The sequence below is a fragment of the Budorcas taxicolor genome, chromosome 11 (assembly GCF_023091745.1).
Source record: "Budorcas taxicolor isolate Tak-1 chromosome 11, Takin1.1, whole genome shotgun sequence".
Taxonomy (NCBI): Eukaryota; Metazoa; Chordata; class Mammalia; order Artiodactyla; family Bovidae; genus Budorcas; species Budorcas taxicolor.
The window spans coordinates 47,566,059-47,587,774 of NC_068920.1; the positions used below are offsets into that span (position 1 = coordinate 47,566,059).

The window sequence follows — 21,716 nt, forward strand, 5'->3', positions numbered from 1 at the left end:
TTCCAGTTTACTCAGAGGGAAGAAGTGTCCTTGCCTGTTCTCAAGCAAGCTGTTCCATGGCCTCCTTCATGGGGTGGGCAGAGACAGCACCTGGTACTACAACCCCAGGACCAGAGTCAAATTAGTGGGGTGGGAGATGGCGGAGGTAGTGGGGGCTGGTGGTGTAGGGTGCAACAACTGTTTTGTATAACCTTAAAAAGTAAAATGAAATGAAGTTTGAAGTTCATGTCACAGGCAGGCTGTAAATAACTTGCCTTCAAAACAAAAAAAGAGCCAGCTCTTGTGGGGCTCCATGCGCCTGGAATTACTGTCACGGCATAACCAAGGTTCCAAAGTGATCTGTGCTGAACCACCTCTGGAAGAGAGTCTCCTAAATGACCTCCTTCAAAACAAACCCAGATCCCACACGTTCTCACCCCACCACGACCACCACACTGGTCCAGGCCATCACCATCTCTGCCAGCCTAGCTGAGTAGCTTGTTAACCCACCTCCCTGCCCTTCCCCTTGTCCCTATAGTCTATTCTCCATCAGGCAGCCAAGCAACCCTGCTAAAAATCAAGTTAGAATCACTTCACTCTCCTGATCAGAATCCTAACAGCTCCCTTTCTTGGAGGAGAAGTTCAGATACTCCTTCGACACTCAGAAAGGCCCTGCATGGTGGGCCCTCCTCTGGCCCTGTCCCCTGCTGCTCTTGCCCTCTGCTCCATCCACACTGGCCTGCTGACTCTCCTACCCCAGGGCCTTTGCACCTTCTGTTCCCTTTGATTGGAATACTCTTTGCCCAGATCCACAGGGGATCTCACCTCTTAAGTCTTTTAAGCAATATTTTCAATGAGGTCTTCTTCCCTGAAAACCTTATGCAGACCACACCTGCCCACTCTTCCTGCCTTTTGTTCCTCCACAGCACTATCTTTTCACTTTATCCTCCAGGAGAATGTAAGCTCCTGGAGGGCAGCAAGTCTCACCTGCTTTGTGCACTAATGCACCCCCTTTGCCTAAACTCATTATTTCTCACATGAATGAGTCTCCTTAGGCAGTCCTGACTTTCTACACACTGTGCCCCAGTGAGAACCAGCAGGCTGTTAGCTGCACTTCTTTTTTCTTTTGGCCGCACCATGAAGCATGCAGGATCTTAGCTCCCCCACCAGGGATCGGATCCGTGGCCCCTGCAGCGGAAGCACACTCGGAGTCTTACCCACCGGATCTGCAGGGAATTCTTGCGGTGTTTCAGGGAAGGCTGCCTGTATCCCTCTCCCAGCCCCACTCTGTGTGGAGTGGATGCTGCATGTCACCCTAGCACCTACTGGCCCCGACGGGGGCAAATGCAATGGTTCCCCACGGCCGCCATCCCACCGCACCACGCACTGACTGTCAGAAGGCACGCACCATTCACAGCAACTGTAAACTTCATTTTTCATTTCATTTAGTTCTTGCAGTCCTACATGACATTTTCCCCAAATACAAACCAACTAAACAAGGCCTCTGAAGAAAACAATTGAAAGCCAAGTTCATCCTATTTCCCAGCTCTGCTGAGCAAAGCTGTCCAAACCCAGCTGGTGTGAGGACTGAGGCAGCCAGACACACCAGACCCCTCCTCTTCCCCTACAAAAGCAACAAGCAACAATTTAAATGTAAATCATTACAAAGCAGCCTGCCAAAAGAAATATACCAGGCAGGGGCCACACTGCTCTCCAGGGGTCCTTTTTAAAAACACACAAAACAACCAACCAAGGCATTATTTGTATTAATAACCCTATTTAGACTTTTTTCCATTGGGTGACAAAAACAGAAAATTCTAGAGTAAAAATCCAAACAGAAAAATGGCGTTTTTTCTGAGAGAAGGTCCTACATTTGGAGCATCTATGTAAGAAATGATCCCCCAATTCTGGGCGGGCGCGGGTGCTGAGGAAAGAATAGGGTCCACACAAGAAGGGGAAGTGGCTGCAGCCTCCAGAGGGCCATGACATACCAGCACACCTTTAAGAAGGAAGGGCCACTCGGATCTTCTTTCATTTGCACTGTGATCTGATACAACCGAGCTTGTGTCTGAAAATGCAATGTTCACATTCAAAGCTGTCTCCAAAGTGAGTCTGTTCCAAACTGTCAAATGTGCTGTCTACCTATATGGCACCCGTTTCCATTTCTAAAGCAAGCCTCTGCTACAAGAAGACAGTTTACTTTCAGTATGTCAATACCATCAATGGCTAACCATTTGCAAATAAGCAAGAGAGTGATATATGAAGACAGTATTTTTTTAATATATGATTTCTAAGATTGAGAAACAGAATTCATATTTATATAATCATAATCATCATTAATCATCACCAAACCCAGTTGATGGAACCCCCAAAATTAGGACACGCCTGTCCAAGACCGATTTCTTTTCTTCTAATTCCCCATCTTGTCTGACCAGTGAGCATTTAATAAAAAAAAAAAAAAAAAAAAAAAAAAACTAGAGTAAGTCTGCATGGTCCCATCCTGAAATTTTCCTTTACCCACTCCACTTTACATATGAAGACCACAGCGTTATTTGTTCTGGAAGGCAGGGTGCAGGGGATGTTCCTGAAACTACAGGTCAGCAGGGAGGTCTTCCATGCTGCAACAGCCTCTGGCGGCACTGCACTGGCCCTCCTAAAGGAACAGCACTCAGCAAGTCAGTCCTCCGAGAGTCAACGCTTGCATCGGTGCAAGCCTGAGTCACGAGAAGCAGTCCTCAGCGCATCTAAACTAAGATGAAAGGTTTACCAGAATGTGTCCTTTTTCAGAATCAAGGAATCGCTCCTAGACATTGAGAGACTCACAACCTTAGCGTTCTGGAATATACCCACTTACCCTGCACTCAGTCAATGGTCTATTAAGTGGAGTGGAATCCTGTCCCCTTGATGCCCCCTACCACAAGGACTGTTCACCACCCTCCACAAGCTGCCATCCAGGAAGGTGACTGTGTTATATATAACTTCCTGGAGAAGCAAACCATTCCCTGGCATTTCCTCACAAGTCAACTTAGTTTTAATTAGAAGCTGATGAAATAAACAGCGGTCTACAGGACCATCATCACGACTGCATAAGAAACTTACATCTCCTCTGCTAATTACTTAATGAAACCTGTGCCACGGGGGGAGAGGCCCAAATAAGAGAAACAGATGTCCAGCACAGGGATTCTAATTACATAATAATGAACTAAATAATTCAACTATTCAATTATAAATTTCATGCCAATTTAAAAAGGACCATCAGAAAGAAAAGATCCAATTATGGTCAACACTAAAGGAACCCTCATCTACTGTCTGTCTGAATAAATTAAACTTTGATTATTTACTTCTTGCTCAGAAATATCGCTCTTGTTACCCTGAAGCATTTTCAACTCCTCAACTATGATGGAAAACACCTACCAGTCCATTTGCATAATCTGAACATGGGCAGTAAGGGTTAAATGCAGAGAGAAAGGTGAACAGAAATAACTCTCATACGCAGCTCTAACTGTCAGAAGAAACTCGTCCTTGCAAGGAGCATGCTCATTAGCAGCAGGAGTGTGGCGGCAGGCTGGAAACTGTTCCCACCCCAGGAGTTAGGAGTGACTTCTAATTAAGGTCCTTCATAAAGGGCCAACAAAGCACATTTTTTTCCCCAGTATGCTTTTCCCCGAGAACATAATCTAGTCTGTGTGTACCCACACGAGAGCTGCCCGCACACCCATGCCAGGCTCACAGATCTTGACGTTCAGCAGACCCCCCTCTTCTTCTGTCTACACTTACCCGCCTGAGGGAGATGCCACGTCAGATCTTCTAGTCAAAGGAAAGTCCAATCAAGAATCACAGTGTGATTAAATTAGAAAGGAAAATCTTAAAGTATTTCACTTTCCTAAAGGTAATCGTTGCTTTGTGACAGAGAAACAAGTACCATGATTTTTAAAACATACAATCCTCTGAAGAGAAGAAATCTTCTAATTGTACTTTCCCAGCCAATAGAGAATAGTGGAGGAAAGACTTTCAATTTAGGAATACAGTTTAACTGGGAAACTTGACTGCAGACAACAAACAGCCCTCCTTCTTCTAAAATCCTGTCTCGCCTCTGACAGAAATCCACATTTGTTCCTTACTGTCACTGTCCTTGTCTCTGTTACTCATGCTCTCTCCTGAAGATCCCCAAATAAACTGTGCCAGGGCTGTCAGGAGAGAACCCCAGTCTCCCTGAGTCTCCCGCGCTGTGCAGCCAGCAGCCCGCGCACAACCGACAGGGCTAACCTTGGTCATGCCCCTGGCACCTCGGGGCGGCACCGGGGCGTCCTGACCGTCTGCACGAGGCAGCACTTGGAGCCGAGCAAAGGAGAGTGGGCACAGCGACGTGGCCACGAAGGAAAGGAAGCATCTTCTATTCGCTTCACCCACACCTTCCCTTACTTCTAAGAGAGATGAATCTGTTTAATCTCCGGCTCTGTGACAGCTTCTGAGGTGCTCAATCAGTTTTTTTAGAACCTATCACAGTCTCTTGACAGACTGACATTTATGATCCCAACAGCCTGTGCAAACATCGGTAAGAGCAATAATTAATGAACCCTCACACATCACTGCCATCTCTCCTTCGACCATTTAAAAGAAGGCTTAAGCTGCTAAAACCTCTGTCCATGAAAAACACCACATTCTCACTGGAAAAATGGATAAAAGACACTTCATAAAAATCTGTCTGAAAGGTACTTCCTCTGTTTCTTCTCATGCTGGCTTTCAGTGTGTGCAGGGATTAGCTTCCTCCTCTCCCAGCTTCTTAACTCTGTGTGTCATGAAGACTTCAGGAGAGAAAACTCCCTCATTACCCATTAAAATTCTGTTTCCATTTTATCCGACTGTAATTGCCCCCTCCTTTCTTATCTTCCTCATGGTCCTAGAACTATTTTGGAAGATCACATGTGTTAAAAAGCTGTTATACAAACAAAGAAGTTCGACTCTTTGGAAGAGGTCAATTATTAAAATTTTGTGGAGAATGCCTCCATTTTCATTTGAAATATAATACAAAGGTGAATTTAGCTTGATATACTCCTATGATGCCATGTCTTATACCACAAGCATTTTTAAAGTGTTCTCAAATTGCCAGACAGTGCTACTGTGAACTATGAATCCCTCTCCTTCCATCAACAGCCCCACTCCTCCAAGTTATTCCCTCAAGATAACACTTGCTCCTTATCGTGAGGGTGGTGGTCTCCTCCATCACAGCCTCAAGACTGAAAGCAGACCTCCAACTCATCCCCAAGAAGCATGTAATCAGCTTTTACCTTTTTATTTTGAACATTTTCAAAAACATAGAAAAATTCAAATAGCACAATAAATACCTTTATACACACCCTTTATACATACCGTTCAGATTCAACAAATAATCTGTCACACTGCTTTCTCTCTCCCCTCCATATACTCATGCAATACCCAACCATCTGAAAATAACCTGCAAACATCAAAATACCTCACATATACACATTTACTAATAAGGGCATTTCCTTACATGACCAAAATATCATACCTAAGAAAATGAAGCATAATGCCCAGTGTCACCTAACACTCGGTCCGTATCTGAATTGTCTCCATTGTTTTCAACGCTGATCTTCGTTGTTTCAAAGGCATGTCCAATCAGGCTGGAGGCGTCATGTGTGGATCTAGGCCTCTTTTAGTCTGGAACAGAATGCCCCTCAAACTGGTCGCTTGTTCATTTATTCAAATGACAGGGACTTCTGGACAGTCCTGGTTGGTTTTCCCATGGAATATACCATCCTCCTGGACTGATGGATTGTTTCTCAGTTTCATCTATCCCTATTTTTAATGGCGTCATTTACTGGTAAGGAAAGAGATTTAACTGGACACTTCCTCTGTTTCATATTTGAGACCAGAAATTAAAACATCTGACAAGTCCCTGACAAACCTACATGGCTGGAGGCCTGGCACAAGTCAGGGCAGGTGAGGAAGGGCAGGCGCTGGGCTGTCAGCCCAGTTCCCACTGCACCTTGGCCGTCGGAGGAGGGGTTCTTCCTCGAACTTGCCCCACTGCGCACCTGCCATATAGGACATCAGGCTGCAGTTCACCTGCGCCTCAGCAAGGAACGGTGTGCTTAGGTGAGCGTTGGGAGATGAGTTAGCTGTCAGTGTCTTAGCCCATGATTTCTTAGTCTAATGGCACTGCCTATGACTAAAGTTGGTCCCAGAAGGCCACAAGTCGCCCTCTCATTATCTCCTTCCCAACAGCTTCCTGATGGTTTTTGATTGCCCTGCCCCTCCTGATGAACTCTACACTGTTGCTAATTATTCCTAAGACATCTCTTCATTGCTGATCATTCAACTCTCTAAACCGAAGGAAAACTTTCACCAGAATAGAAAACAAAGCAAAAGCCCAGGAAGGTTCACTTGTAATAATAATCGTAATCTCATTAAGTAAAATAACATTCTCTGTTTATCTGATCTAATTTATGCGGTCTTCCAAAAGCCCAGACAACAGTATTTCATTAATTATCACGTGCCTAGCACTAGGCTGCAAATCAGAACCACACACGGCAATGATCTCTCCCCTCAAGGAAGCCACATTCCAGGATAGACACACGGAAACTTACAGTACATTAATGTAAGAACAGACTACGGACATAAAACGTGGACGTGATAAACTCTGCTGAGGAGGGTGATTAAGAAGCAGAAGAGGGAAAGGTCAAGAAGGGACCTCTTGAACCTACAAACTGTATTATGTATATGTAGAAGGACGATTTGCAGCTCTCATTTATCACCCTCACATTTTTTGTTAGCCCTGCTTTTCAAAATACCATTTGTACAAAACCTGTTGCTCATCTAACTTCTACCTCTTCTCTTTACCAAAAACCCTCTCAATCAGTAGACCCTTTCACAGTCTGAGGAGCAAAAGTACATGGGGAACACCTGATTGATATGTTTTCAGGGAAATAAACCTGTAGTATCAATACAGCTTCCCCTACTCTCTGAGACTCCAGCTGCTTTCATGGGGGAGGGGGCAGGGGCCTCGTGAACATCTCAATAGCAATAGTCACCCTTTGCAGCTGTTACTGACCAGGTAACAACGTTCCTTGTTTTAGTTTCTCCATCAGCAAGACCTGTCCAGCCTGCTCAACTAAACCATATTACTTTTCCCCATAGATTTCTCAGTTACTCATTGTAACTGACAAATTACCCTCAGTAGATAATCTTTCCTTTTTATAACCTGCTTGGGTATTTTACAGTTCAACAACATTACAATGCATTGATTTTTTTAAATATTACATTTATAGCATCAGCAGAGTACAGGATTCAGTTCAGTTCAGTCACTCAGTCGTGTCAGACTCTTTGCGACCCCATGAATCGCAGCACGCCAGGCCTCCCTGTCTATCACCAACTCCCGGAGTTCACTCAAACTCATGTCCATTGAGTCAGTGATGCCATCCAGCCATCTCATCCTCTGTCGTCCCCTTCTCCTCCTGCCCCCAATCCGTCCCAGCATCAGGGTCTTTTCCAATGAGTCAACTCTTCACATCAGGTGGCATAAGTATTGGAGTTTCAGCTTCAGCATCATTTCTTCCAATGAACACCCAGGACTGGTCTCCTTTAAGATGGACTGGTTGGATCTCCTTGCAGTCCAAGGGACTCTCAAGAGTCTTCTCCAACACCACAGTTCAAAAGCATCAATTCAGTAATGTCAAAGTAATTTTATAAGGCATAATATGAAAAATTAACAGAATAAGTAAATTTATTCCCTGTTCTTTAGTCTCCCTATTGATGACTTATATTTGAAGAAGCCAGGTGGGAAGGGACAAGCTCGACATCTTCAAATAATGTTGCACCCTCATATATTGGTCTCCAAAGCTGATGATTTGCCTGAGGGTTAACGTGATTTGACCCCAGGTCTTCTGCCAGGAACACTGAAAAATAGGTGTCCTTTATAGAAAAAACACTTCAGGGTAGGGTGAGGACATGGGTAAAGAAGAATGAGGTATTAATTCAATTTTTCTGGCTTTTTGTTAAAAACAGACAAAAAGTCAAATATTCCCATGCAAATCATCTTATCCCCTCTAAAGCTCACAACTGTTTTCCCTGCCCTGACTTATAACGCAAGCCACTAGGGGAAGATGTAGAATCGGCTGAATTTAGTACTCCACTGGTACTAACAAAACAATAATAATAGTGGGGGGAAAAAATCTCTATTAACAGAGGTCAAATTCCTAATGACAGTAATCTTGGCAATGAGAGGCTGTCATCCTGTGGGCTCTCTGCTCCAGGTTTAATGTACGGGGAAAATGTTTAAACGTTTATATTTTGCTATTAAAAAAAAAAACAGCTTGAATGCATAACTAAGTAGATGCTAAAATTAAATAGCTGATTTGTTTTTAAACTATTTTTATTTCTAATTTAGCATCAACTTAATTCAGTTCCTCTCTCTACCTATCACTTAGTTTCTTCCACCCAAGATTTAGTCTTTTGACTCATTACTCCCGGGGTAAATCCTTAAACTTATAAATAAACACATCTGTGCCTCATTTCAACTCTTTCCAATGTGAGACTAAATGAACCTAAAGTTAGAAGCTGACACGATGATAAAGAGTGCCCAGAGAGAGCCACGCCCAGGCCACTCCCACCGCCGGCTGAGCACACTCAGCCTTCATCACTCAGGGTTGGATCAGTGCTAATGCAGGTACTACCAACTGTGCAGGAGACTGGAGAAAGCTGCCTTAAGAGAATGGCTTATGAAGGAAAGAGAACCCCCCTTGTTAAATGAGCTGCTGGAAAATCAGAGGCAAGAAACTCTACATAGAATTATTATGAAGATTATCTTTAGTCCATATTTGAAATACGAGAGGAACAAATATCTAGCATTTTAACCCCCCCAACCAACTTTCGTTTTACTTCTCGTTTAAAGAATTATTACTTATCAAGAAGATGTTCACACTATGAACAATCATACTAAAAAAATTACATATTTTATCAACGTTAACTTTCAAATTTTGAAAGTTGTACTGTGGCTATATAATATCTTGATTTTAAGAATTACACACTGAAGTTTTAGTACAACAAAGGTAACTACCGATATGGTTATGGATGTAGATGTAACACACACATGCGCACACACACGTAGATGTAACACACACACACACGAAGTGTAGAGACGAGAACAAAGTCACTGTGGTAAAATGTTAATATTTGGGTGATCTGAGGCAGGGAGGTTCCTGAGAACTGTCTTCTTGTAAATTTTCGGTAAGTCTGAATCTATGTTTATAAAAAAACAAAAGCAATGAGTAGCCATACCTGGCGATGGCTGGCTGGAGTGTCTACTGAATCCCTTCTCAGAAATGCTGATATTGCTCAGGTCTGACGGGAAAGTGCACGACCAAATAGTTGTAGCAGGTGATCAAGAGTAAGGTCAAAGCTCACCCTTCTCCAGGTTTGTACTTACTAACTTCTAAGTACACTCTAACGATTAGTCACAGACTAGTACATGTCACTCTTTTAGTCCATAGTTCCTCCAGTCCCAATAAGGACCCAGTTTTAATTGCCATCAATTACTGCCACGGCCGTTCCAGGAAGGATGATGACCCAAGACCTTAAGATGTGATTTTAATCTTTCAGAAATGGATTTACCAACAGGATGCCAAAAGAGAAAAAGTAAATCTGAACCCTGGTGTTACAGGAACTATCAGTTAATGCCAAGCTGGAAAAGAGATTCTGCTGCAGCTAACACCTCCCGTTAAGACTGGTACTATACAAACCCCCTCCCCCAGCTCAATTTTCTTTTAAAAGTCACCCACCATATTTGAGCACATAACTCAAGCTATGACATAATATCATCTCTGGAGAAGAGTTGTTTAACTTTCTCTAGAAACAAAGAAACAATGCCCAACATATATTTTTCCCCCCAGGTAAATTTTGGCCTATTTTCAAGATAAAAATCTTGAAGATTGTCTCATATATTCTTCCTTTATCCCTTGGTGAAGTAACAGAAAAATCAACAATGTGAGTAAAGGGCCCTGTTTCCTTGCTTATATATGTATACATTTTTTATAAGTTTTGAAAGGGTAGTTAGATGTGGGAAATGCATAGCTTGTAACTAATTCCCCTGTCCACTGAGCTAATAGAGATGTGGTTTATTTAAAATTCTGAGTTGTGGTTCTGCTATCTGGGAATGGCTTTCTGAAACTCTGTGGGTGGATGCTGGTAATGAAACAGAGAATTCAGAACGGTGGGGAGCATAAGGCCAAACAAGCTTTTATAGCAGTGTATGTGTATGTGCTAAAAATAATTACACACATGTAGTGGGAGGCTGGTTACCTCAGCCTACAGAGGCACTTGGCTAGTCAGATAACTAATCACAATATGAAGTCCCCCATGACAAGAATGCTTCCAAGGTTAAACTGCCTGATTTTTAATCATAAAGAAGCAAATTTATTGGCTCAAGTTCTCTCATGCTGGTTGGGATGCAACAGCTAGTCTTTTTATCAAGATTTTATAACCATGAGAAAAGTATCAACCCTCTGTGGCTCCTAAACTGTGATTTGCCTCAGAAAGAAGTTCTCAATTTTAAAAGTTCAGAAAAGAGCTCAGAAAATAAGAGTATTTATTGCTTCTTGTGGAAAGCAAACTTGTCAAATTTCTGTAAGACTTTACACTAATACATATAGTAAAATTTTACTTTTAAAACAAAGCCTAGAAACAAAACAGAACAAAAAAGTCGGATTTCCTCATTCTGATACCCAATTTTCTTACGAAAGGGTTTTCTCGGCGCCCTGTCATTCACAGCCCTCAACCTGTTGAAACAAGGCTGCTAACTGCCCCTGACTCCGCTGACCTTCACTTCCCTTCCCAGGTCTGCGCTCTCCAGTCTGACTGGCCTTGGATCGTCACTTCCAGTTTCTGAGTCCACCTCTTTGTCCAACAGATGTTGTGAGTTATGTGAGTTCCTTCTCACTTTCCTCTGCACTGCCTCAAACTCCTCAGTACCCTTTCATCCGACCATCAGGTACCTCTGTCCACATCTCTTTCACCTGTCGAGTATTTACCAGGCACTACATACTTCAGATTATTTCATTTCCCTCATAACAACTCCACGGCTGGGTCTGTTACTTTACAGGAGAGAAAATCAAGGCTCACAGAGAGGCCCAATCATTCTTCCAGTTCTATGGTTGGTAACTGGGTGGGTGGGGGGGGGGGGGGGGGGCGGGGCACTGGAATGTGAACCCAGGAAGCCTGCCCACTTTCTCAACCTCCAATACCTGTACCTTCATTCTCTTCAGGATTAGGGGCTTTACCTTGGGTACAATCCTATCCCCTTGATTTCCAAAGAACCACAATGTTCTCCTGAGGCTACCCTTTCCTTCTGTTCTTCCACCAATAGTTAAATCAGAAAGCATAATCCTTAGCTTGTCCCAGGTAATTTTAGTTTAAGAGGATTAAACACATTTTCCTCTGATCCCTCCCCCCAGACCCAACTGAAATAAAAACACAAAGAATGAACCCACTGTCATAAATAGAACTCTGTGTGTTTTAACATAATCAGCAAGAGATTTTAAACAGACTTCTAGACATCTATGGGGTGGGAGTAGCTTAAGGCTGAAACCTCGTCCCTGCAGAGGTGGTACCACTGCGTGCAAAGGAAGTCTTAAGAGAAGCAAAACGAGAAGCAGGGTAGAAAGCGGGGGGTGCACTGAAAGTGTACTTGTAACACAACTGTACTGACTCCAGGAGCAGGCCAGATCACCTGGCGACCATCTGGACAGCTCTAATCTAGAGAACTGAACAGCCTGTACAGGCAAAGCTGTTTTCCATGGTTCCTCACAATCCAGTCCTCCTCCTCTATGAGTCTCTCAGTTTCCTCACAGAAAATCCTCCCTATTAACACCTCATCCCCACTCCATTCCACAGAGCCCCAGTAAAAATGCCCATTCAAGAAACAGGCATGGTAGAAACCCTTCCCACTCACCTAGGCCTTGTACCTTAGAAGCTGACAAAACACTAGGCTTTGTCAGGCAAATGAGGAGAACTTGAAGCGTGAAGTAAAAGACTAAGACAGACAGGAAAGTTGGCATCAAGGCGATCAGAGAACTCACAAGCAGAAGAGCACAGGTCTAACCACTAACGATACAGGTTATACCATGGTGTCCCAAAAGAGAAGAGAACGTTGGGCTGGGGAATATCAGACAGCTCCAGGAAGGGCGACGTCAGTCTTTAGATCTTAGGGCCTAGCAAGTATCCAGCAAGTATTCCATCCAACGGGGAAAGGAAAAAAGATGACCACTAGATACTTACTACAAATTCTAGAACACCAAGGATGAAAAGATGATCCTAAAGAGTTCCAGAAGTGGAAAAACCTTACATATACTACTTAGTATCAATGACATCTGACTTCTCAGCAATAACATGAAATGTTAGAAGTCAAGGGAGCAATAATTCTCATCCAAGAATTCTATACCTAGTCAAACTTCACATCAAGATGGAGGCAAAAAGAGACATTTTCAGATATGCAAGAATTCCAACACTCTCTTAGGAACTTACTTGGGGGCTGTATTCCAAAATAAAGGGAAGAAAAGAGAGAGGAGTAAAGGGAAACCGAGGCTTAAAGAACAGCCAGTCTAGTTGAGGTAGAAAGATAGTGGGCTCCAGGAGGGAGGTCTCGGGTGAAAGGTGTAAATACAGGTTGGAAAAAGAGAAACGAAAGTATAAGCACCAAGAAGAAAAATTACATCTAAAAAATTACAATCCAAATATAAAGCAACTAAAATGTAGCATGACTTTTGAGCATGGAATACAACCAACACCACCACTACCACCTGATCTGGATTTGATGTAAGATCAGTCTCCTTAAAGGTCCAGGCACTGTGACATCAGACTCACAGAAAACACGAACCTATTCCTAGCACGTAACTTGGCCTCCTGGCAGGGAACAGCATCTGTAGAGTCGCAATAATGGAAATGTCACTTACTGGCTTTCAGTTTTTAGAAACACGCGGTGGACATAACATGGAAGACCTGCTGTGGTTACAGGCTGAAAATAAACAGTTAACAGCTGTGACAGTATAAGAAGTACATGTGTAGCTGACAGGAGGCATGATAAGGAAGTACCTCTAATCAGAGGTACTAATCTCCTCATTAAGAGATGATGCTAAAAACTAACGGATCAAGAAAGAAAAGGATGAAAACAAATGATACAAATTCCAAATGCTGGGAGGAAGAATAGTTGAACTAAACCTTTGTGTTTCATACTACCTGACACCGCAGAAAGTACAGACATAAACATTTTTTCCTTTCTTCTACAGTTAATAAAAAAAAGACTGGAGGTACTAAAATAGAAACCGTCAAGAGAGAGATGCTGCTCTGTCCCTAGATTATCTTTCTCTTATAAACTATTCTGGGTTATGATATGCTACCATGTGTTATTTTTGTAAAAATGAAAACATAATTAAAAAAAAAAGAAATGAGAACCACTTAGGCTCTCTTTGCTCTTTTCTTCTGGGTGAATTATAACAGCCAGAGACAGTCTCATTTTGGTGGTGGTGGTGGTGGTTTAGTCACTAAATCATGTCCGTCTCTCTGTGACCCCATGGACTGTAGCCTGCCAGGCTCCTCTGTCCATGAGATTTCCCAGGCAAGAGTACTGGAGTGAGTTGCCATTTCCTCCTCCAGAGGATCTTCTCGAACCAAGTATTGAATCCTTGTCTCCGATGTCTCCTGCACTGGCATCTGAATTCTTTACTGCTGAGCCACCAGGAAAGCCCACTATAAATTTAAACTATTTAAGGACAGTTTGGATTAGCTACTACTTAGAAATACTATTCTCCCCCTCAGTCCACAGTTCTCTGCTGCTCCTGATAGCTGTATTCAGAAAATGATGACCTTCAAGGATGAACTCCCTAGTTCATCTTGTCTCAGCTGTCTATATATTAAAAGAGAAAACCTATTTATCTAGATCTCTTTTCTTATCTCTAGGAGGGAACTAATGCTTCTGGGTTTCTGCCTCTAAAGAATCCCACTTGAGTTTCTTTTCTTGAAAGTGAAAGTCCTCAGTCGTGTCTGACTCTTTGAGACCCCATGAACAGCAGCCCACCAGGCTCCTCTGTCCATGGGATTCTCCAGGCAAATATACTGGCTGCTTCTGCTAAGTCGCCTCAGTCGTGTCTGACTCTGTGAGACCCCATAGACAGCAGCCCACCAGGCTCCCCTGTGCCTGGGATTCTCCAGGCAAGAACACTGGAGTAGGTTGCCATTTCCTTCTCCAATGCATGAAAGTGAAAAGTGAAAGTGAAGTCACCCAGTAGTGTCCGACTCTTCATGACCCCATGGACTGCAGCCCAGCAGGCTCCTCCGTCCATGGGATTTTCCAGGCAAGAGTACTGGAGTGGGGTGCCATTGCCTTCCTGACCCAGGGATCAAACCTGTGTCTCACACATCGCGGGCAGGTTCTTTACTGTCTGAGCTACCCTCCTCTAATACTTTCCATTTCTTTCTCTTCCTCATATACTTTTCCTTTGTATCTTAACAAGAGCAAACTGTTTCCCTATCTTAACCGCCTCTGCACCAAGAAATGCTTGATCCTGTGTCTCCCACCAACCACCGTTATTTTATTGGTTCAACTATTTATTTTAATGGCTCAACTAACTCCTTAACTGAATGACTTGTCTGCTGCTTTTATTTCCGTGTTATCAAAAGTCTCTTTAATGACCTCCCGACCAGGCTCTGGTTTCCTACCATAAGACACTAACTTCTTTCAGGTTTTCCAATGATCTGCTAGCCACAGGCAACAGCTTTCCTTGGTCCTCATACAACCTGGCCCCTCTTCTTGGGCATCTTTCATGATGCTGCATCAAGTTTTCACCCTTCTTTAGCTTTCGTAACTGACTGGCTCCTCTTCTCTTTCTCAGCTCCCTAAGTACAACCCTCAGCCCCTCCCTGTTCTTCTGGATACATTGCCTCACCCACTTGTACACCTTTCATCACTGCCTCAAGATCGATGAGTTCCACACTAGGTCTATATTTAATAACTTTCTACAAGTACTATCTACAATAACCTATATTTTAGCTTATCAAGAACTGAAAATAGTTACGGCCAGTTTTTCTCTCCCTGCCATCAGTGACATTGTTCTTCAGTTCCCTGAGTACATAACTGCATGCTTTCTCCAGCCAACTCTAACCAACCACTACATCCTGTTTTTGTTATTTTAAAACATTTTTCTCAGCATTATCTTTATTCCTCCATTCTGCTGGCCACTACCCACACACAGAGCACTGTGAATGAATGGTTCTTTGGTTAAGTCAAACATTAATTTGCAAAAGAAAAAAAAACTTATCCACACAACTGAGACATTTTGCATACTGAAGGAGACTCTGTAACACTGAAATGATCACATTATCAGGCTTCTTTAAAATAACTTAAAACATCAGAGAACTCCATAGAAAAACTACAATTTCTCTAACAGCAGGAAGCCTCCTGATAGGTTAGTTCTGAAGGTACTGCATAAAGAGGTGTATTCACTTAAAGGCACAAGTGACAAACAACTGAACTCCAGAATGCTCGCAAAGTCTTGGAGCAAACGGGTAAAAGCCTTCTCAAAGCATTCCTCTGTGCTCTGCAAAGATTTTTTCGATCTCAAAGGTCTAAGCACTGTGGTTGAGTGAAGTTGAGTGATCCAAGCTGAACAGAGTTATATCTCAATTATCCCATGTATTAGGTGCTTATCTGCTACTCAAAAGCATTGCCAGGTCGTATTTGCAGTTTTCTGTTAACTAGAAAACACAGTTCCCATTGCTAGACTTTCTCTCCACATTCCAGTAGCCCTTTAATCACTCGTGCTGACTCTAAGGCACTAAATTCTAAGTATAAAAAAACACATTTGTATTATATTTGTTCTTAATGATTAGCATAATTTATCCTCCCTGTCCTCACTTTTAAAAATAAACATTAGTTACATTTCTTGCTCTCTAAAGCTGGAATAAGTTCTATTTATGTTCCTGTACTTATTCTGTCTCTTTATGGTATAAGCTCCCAGGGGCAAGATGAATGCTTATCACTTCTTTTGCATGTTTCTACAGCATCTACTACAGGACTGTCACAGCAGTCCTTTAATAAAGTATTAGACTGGCTGACTGACTACAGGGTCTCTGCTTGTCCTATATCCCATGTAAGCAACCACTTCTGAAGGTGTGATCTATAACCACAACAGCAGGCAATACAATAAGATCATGGCTTTAATCGGCCATGATTATGAAATATTTCTGAAACTCCTCGCGATGGGGGTGCCTCAGAAGCAGACACAGGTATGAGGAATAAGTGCCAGCCTACCTGCTGGCAGCAGAGGCAATGGGACTGCCTCTCAGATAGATGAGCAAGCATGAAAACGGATAACACAACTTGTCTGGGAAGCAAGCAGCACGATGAGGCAGTAAAAACCCATCAGCATACATCATCCTATCAGGGCCTGGTGTCATTCCCAGCCTCTATTAGCCCTCGCTGCATCAGCGCAAGTCCCAGACACTTTATCCTGTTTATAATTGCTGATGAGCAGTAATAAGGGCTCCATGCCTCAGCTCTGTCCGTTCCACTTCGGCACCCACCTATTAGGTAATAACTTTTATTTACAGCCTTGCTTGATGCGCTGTTCTATTAGTACAGCCAGGAACTGAGGAGGGCAAAAAAAAAAGTCTCCTTAATGGGCAGCATCAGTGCGAGGCTCAGATGATTTATAGTGCAGCTTTGCGGTGGTTCTTGCCCACTCCTGGGAAGACGCTTCAGGAAAGCCGCATTCCCAACACACTGTCCTCTAGCAGGCACACACGTGCTATGGAGCAGAATCTACTCGCCCGTAAGTCCAGTTTCAGAGGAGGAGAGGGGTGTTAAATTCCCTTGGTATCCTTTATAAATAGTGTTGGCTCAGGCAGTTTGCCCCAGTGGAGCAATAGAACAGCTAATTAATGGAAGTTTAGGGCTTTTCTCCTTGGTAAGAGTGCAAGCTGTGATAAAATAAATGACCATAACGACAAAACAGGAAAAAAAAAAAAAAACCAACCAGCTATAACTGCATTCATGGATCCAAGCAACCTGAATTCACACAAAGCATGTGGACCACAAGCAGCTCACACCAAAGCCTAGGACAGACAGACAGACAGACAGACAGACACAGACACAGACACAGACACAGACACAGACACAGACACACACACACACACACACACACACACAAGATAGCAACAAACCTCATCACATTTCCTTTTTCTCTTTATACTGGAGTGCATTTTTATCCTTCAAGTGCCAAAATTCCTCCTGACAAGATTGGCACCCTGGCTTGATATTCACTTATATCAGCCTTTTCTCAGAGGGGGGGCCACTGCTTCTTGCAAATAAAACCTAAACAAGACCTCTGAAACAAGCCTCTGATTTCAAGTTCAGCAAACTTAAACACACTTGTCTAGCTGGTCTGTAACACAAACACAGCAACTGGTAGCAATGGAACCTAACTCTCATTCAGGGCACAAGCGAAAACCAGTAAGCTTCCCTTAAACTTTTCTGAACTCTATACATTGTGTGAGGTGCTTTTAAACTCACCTGAGTTTATTTACATACTGAGTATCCAAACATCTCATTATAATGAGCCTTGCTACCTGAATTCTGTTCTTTAATATGTAAAACAAATCAAGCAGATTAAATTTTACCCCCAACTCCCCCAAAAAATCCCCAGAAGAAAAAGCATTTAGCAGATATTTCCCTTTCCAGTTATCCACTCAATGGCCAAACCACTGTCAGTAAACAGTCACGTGGACGCCATAACTTGTGGCTTTTTTCCTATGATAAAACATAGCAAGATGGTACCTTTCAGATTAGAGAAAGTTTTGCAATCTTGCCAAATATTTGCTATTCATTTTGTCCCCTACCCCAGGAGTCAAATGAACTCCCTGAGGACTCAAGATGATGCATGCACAAAGTAAAACATTTTTTTAATACTTTTTCCCTTGCCATGACAGATTTACTGTTTTGATCTTTCTTCAGTGGTTACATTAAATGCTAATAAAAAATGAAAGGTTTATATCTTCCCTAATATTCTCCTGATGGGAACTTGCATATTACATAAGTAGGTCAAATTTCTAATTTTCCATCTCAAATGCTGATACTGCAGACCTAAGGGGAAAAGCTATACCTGAAGGACCAGAAAAAGAAAGAAAGAATGCAAAAAGAACTGAATTACACAGTTGAACTCACACTCAAAAGCTACCTTCCCTCCTTTAAAGCTTCGAGAAGTCCTTCCAAGGAGAGTTACCTACAGTGTGTGGCACTGACTGATACAGTTTGCAGTCACTGGCTCAACTCTGGGGTTAAATGCACTGGCTGAACTGTTTCCATGAATACTGACTCTACTAGGAGATAAAGCGCACAACCATAGGTATTTCTAAGATTGATAGGGCTGCCTCTGATTTAACACTACCACCCTTTAGCTTCTGGATCAATCTGAAAGATCTCATATAAACCTCTTGGTAATATAAGGACAATGAAACATTTCCCTTTAACTGGCATCTGAACACTGAAGTGGAAAGTGCTTAGCACATCAATCTTAACACCCAGGTGAAAAGGAGTTTCTACTCTTGTCTTTGTAAGAACAAAAAATAATATCACGAGCAGGATGCCTGAGAGAAGTGAGTCAAGAAAAGGTTTTTGTGGAAACAAGGAAACAATGAACAATACTATGCTATCTAGTCACTGTTCATCACACTGAAGGACATGACCCAAAAGCATAAGCATGCTTGAAAAGAAAGGAAAAGAGAGAAGAGAAGAGATGAGATCAGGTGAGGGACAGACTGTTAAGATGAATTAGCATGCCTCTTACAGAGTGGAAAGATGATACTTTCTGGAAACACTTCCCTTGATGTTTAATGGGACAGTTTCTAGTTCCATCTGCTTTCATCTCAGGCAATAATACAGCTCCCTTATGGTCCCACAAATGGTTATTTTACTTGCTATTCTACTAATTATAATCACATTTTTAATATACACACAGCATTTTAAAATTAAACCATCATTTTTTAAGTCTATTAAAAGAATATTATTTACTCAATACACTTGCTGGAAGAAGAGAAAAATGAATACAGACACAGTGGAGCAAAAGTCTGTTGACAGTACCACCTAGTCTGTAAACTTGTCTTTAACTTTTTTCTAATTTTAACCTCAGAAATAAAAGGAAATGAAATGAAAATGAGAAAAGTCACATAAGAGTGGTAAACTAGGGAAGGAGCCATTTCCCCGTTTTTTATGTGCTACAAAGTCAACCCTGACAAACTCAATCTAGGGCCTAGAGGTAGAGCTGGTTAGTGCCCCACCTGGAAGGAGCAGAAGTTCTTGGGTAGGTCACAGTTATGGATCCTGCTGAGGAGAGACTAAATTCTCTCAGGAAATTTAAGACAAGGCATGGTTCCAGCTGCCTACTACGGCTTACACTTTAAGGTTAATCAACAGCGAGCACCGACTTTAAGGTTAATCAACAGCGAGCACCGACAAATAAAATATAAAATAACATCTCTTTTGTTATAACTCTGCAAATTAAGTCTTAGTTAGAAAAAAAAAGTTACACAACATGTCTTTAAACAAGAGATTGTAAGAAAAGGCAACAAACCTCCCTCTTTCCGGATCTCTTTTGTTATAACTCTGCAAATTAAGTCTTAGTTAGAAAAAAAAAGTTACACAACATGTCTTTAAACAAGAGATTGTAAGAAAAGGCAACAAACCTCCCTCTTTCCCGACACGTATGCATGCTCAGTGGCTCAGCTGTGTCTGACTCTCTGTGACCCCATGGACTGTAGTCTGCCAGGCTCCCCTGTTCATGGAATTTTCCCAGCAAGAATACTGGAGTGGGTCGCCATTTCCTCTTCCAGAGGATCTTCCCAACCCAGGGATAAAACCCATGTCTCCTGCACTGGGCAGGTGGATTCTTTACTACTGAGCCACCTGGGAAGCCCTCCTTCCACACAAGACACTTTAAACATAAAAATATGACCTCATGAAGATACTCACCTAAATATCCAAATAAGAGTCCCCAAAAAGTTGACTCAAGGAGATGACAATAGCTCAGATTACAAATTTTGGTTTAAGGTATAACTTGAGAGAAAAGATGAGGACAAAAGGGACTCTTCAGGTTGTGTGTTGCTAAGAAAAGCACACTTTCCTTCATAATATACTTGTTCTTGGCAGGAATGTTGTGAGAATTAACAAGGGAACATGTGCAAAACATTCTGAGCTCTTCAAAGAAATGTAAGCTCTCTCTAGTAATCTGAAGGTGTGATCTACTTTAACTCTCACATTCTAACCAAAAGCAACCTGGGACTCGGCAGCACTTTTCAACTTTGCTGACTGCAGACATCCCAGAGTGCTTACAAAGTTGCACACACCCTCATTAATTTTTCTCTCTTAAATACCAAAACCATCATAGTGACACTATTCCTTTCCACTTAAAGATTACTGAGTTTAACTGTCACTCGCGGTATGTGACTAAAAGCCAACATCTAAAGAAAAGCCCTTCCCATCAAGTTCACAAACACGAACTGAACTTTCACTTGCCGCGACTGCTACCTTGTGCAATCTGCTTCTCAGACTCACAGTTACCAGAGAACAATTTCTTAAAGGGTCCCCTAACCTCTCTCACTTGATGGCTATAAACCCACCACTCTGCACTGCCATCCACCCCTCTAAATTGCAATACCCTCTGATCAAACAGTAGTCATCTGAGATACACTTATCAACCACTCACACTACATTCGGGCCTTGGCTTAATAATGAGTGTAATGCTAATCTTTAGACTTAATTTTTGAAGTACTAAAAAGAAAATGATCTGTGTACTGCAGAAGTCACAAACCTTTTTAAAGTGCATATTACCATCTAAGATAGGGGTTTCCCCAGTGACTCAGTGGTAAAGAATCCTCCTGCAATGCAGTAGACGCAAGAGATGCGGGTTTGATCCCTGGGCTGGGAGGATCCCCTGGAGAAGGCAATGGCAACACTCCCCCCCAGTATTCCTCCCTGGAGAATCCCATGGACAGAGGAGCCTGGTGGGCTACAGTCCATAGGGATGCAAAGAGTCAGACTCGACTGAAGTGACTGAGCACGCACACTGCTTAAGGTACTTGGCCATGTGTCTTTAATGTATTTGTATGTGGGCTTCCCAGGTGGGACTAGTGGTAAAGAACCCCTCTGCCAACACAGGAGAGGTAAGAAACCTGGGTTCCATCCCTGTGTCAGGAAGATCCCCTGGAGGAGGGCATGGCAACCCACTCCAGTATTCAGAGCCTAGAACATCCCATGGACAGAGGAGCCTGATGGGCTACAGTCCATAGGGTCACTAAGAGTCAGACACGACTGAAGCAACTTAGCACACACATTTGTATGTGTATTTGTTGATTTTAAACTGTTCATATGGGCTAATATATAATTATGAAACTAATCTGCAAAACAAAAATTTTAAAAGGCTGAGATAAATAGCTTTTATGATTTTTCTACCCACACCGCACATACTGTACCTTATTTGCCCTTCTTCAGAGACCACTGACTTAAAGAACTTTATTCTAGGGGACTTTTCCAGTAGTCCAGTAGTTAAGAATCCCTGAATCCACCATGCAATGCAGGAGATGCAGGTTCCATCCCTGGTTAGGGAACTAAAATCCCAAATGCCACAGGGCAACTGAGCCTGCACACCTCAAAGAACTTAATATATATATACATATAT

The 21,716-nt window shown here is 42.5% G+C and overlaps 1 protein-coding gene across 1 annotated transcript in view; it reads right to left on the reverse strand.

The window, feature by feature from the left end:
- The window catches only part of ZFAND3 (zinc finger AN1-type containing 3), a 313,457-nt gene that overhangs the window by 26,615 nt on the left and 265,126 nt on the right, over positions 1 to 21,716 (reverse strand). The gene's annotated exons all lie outside the window — the stretch shown is intronic.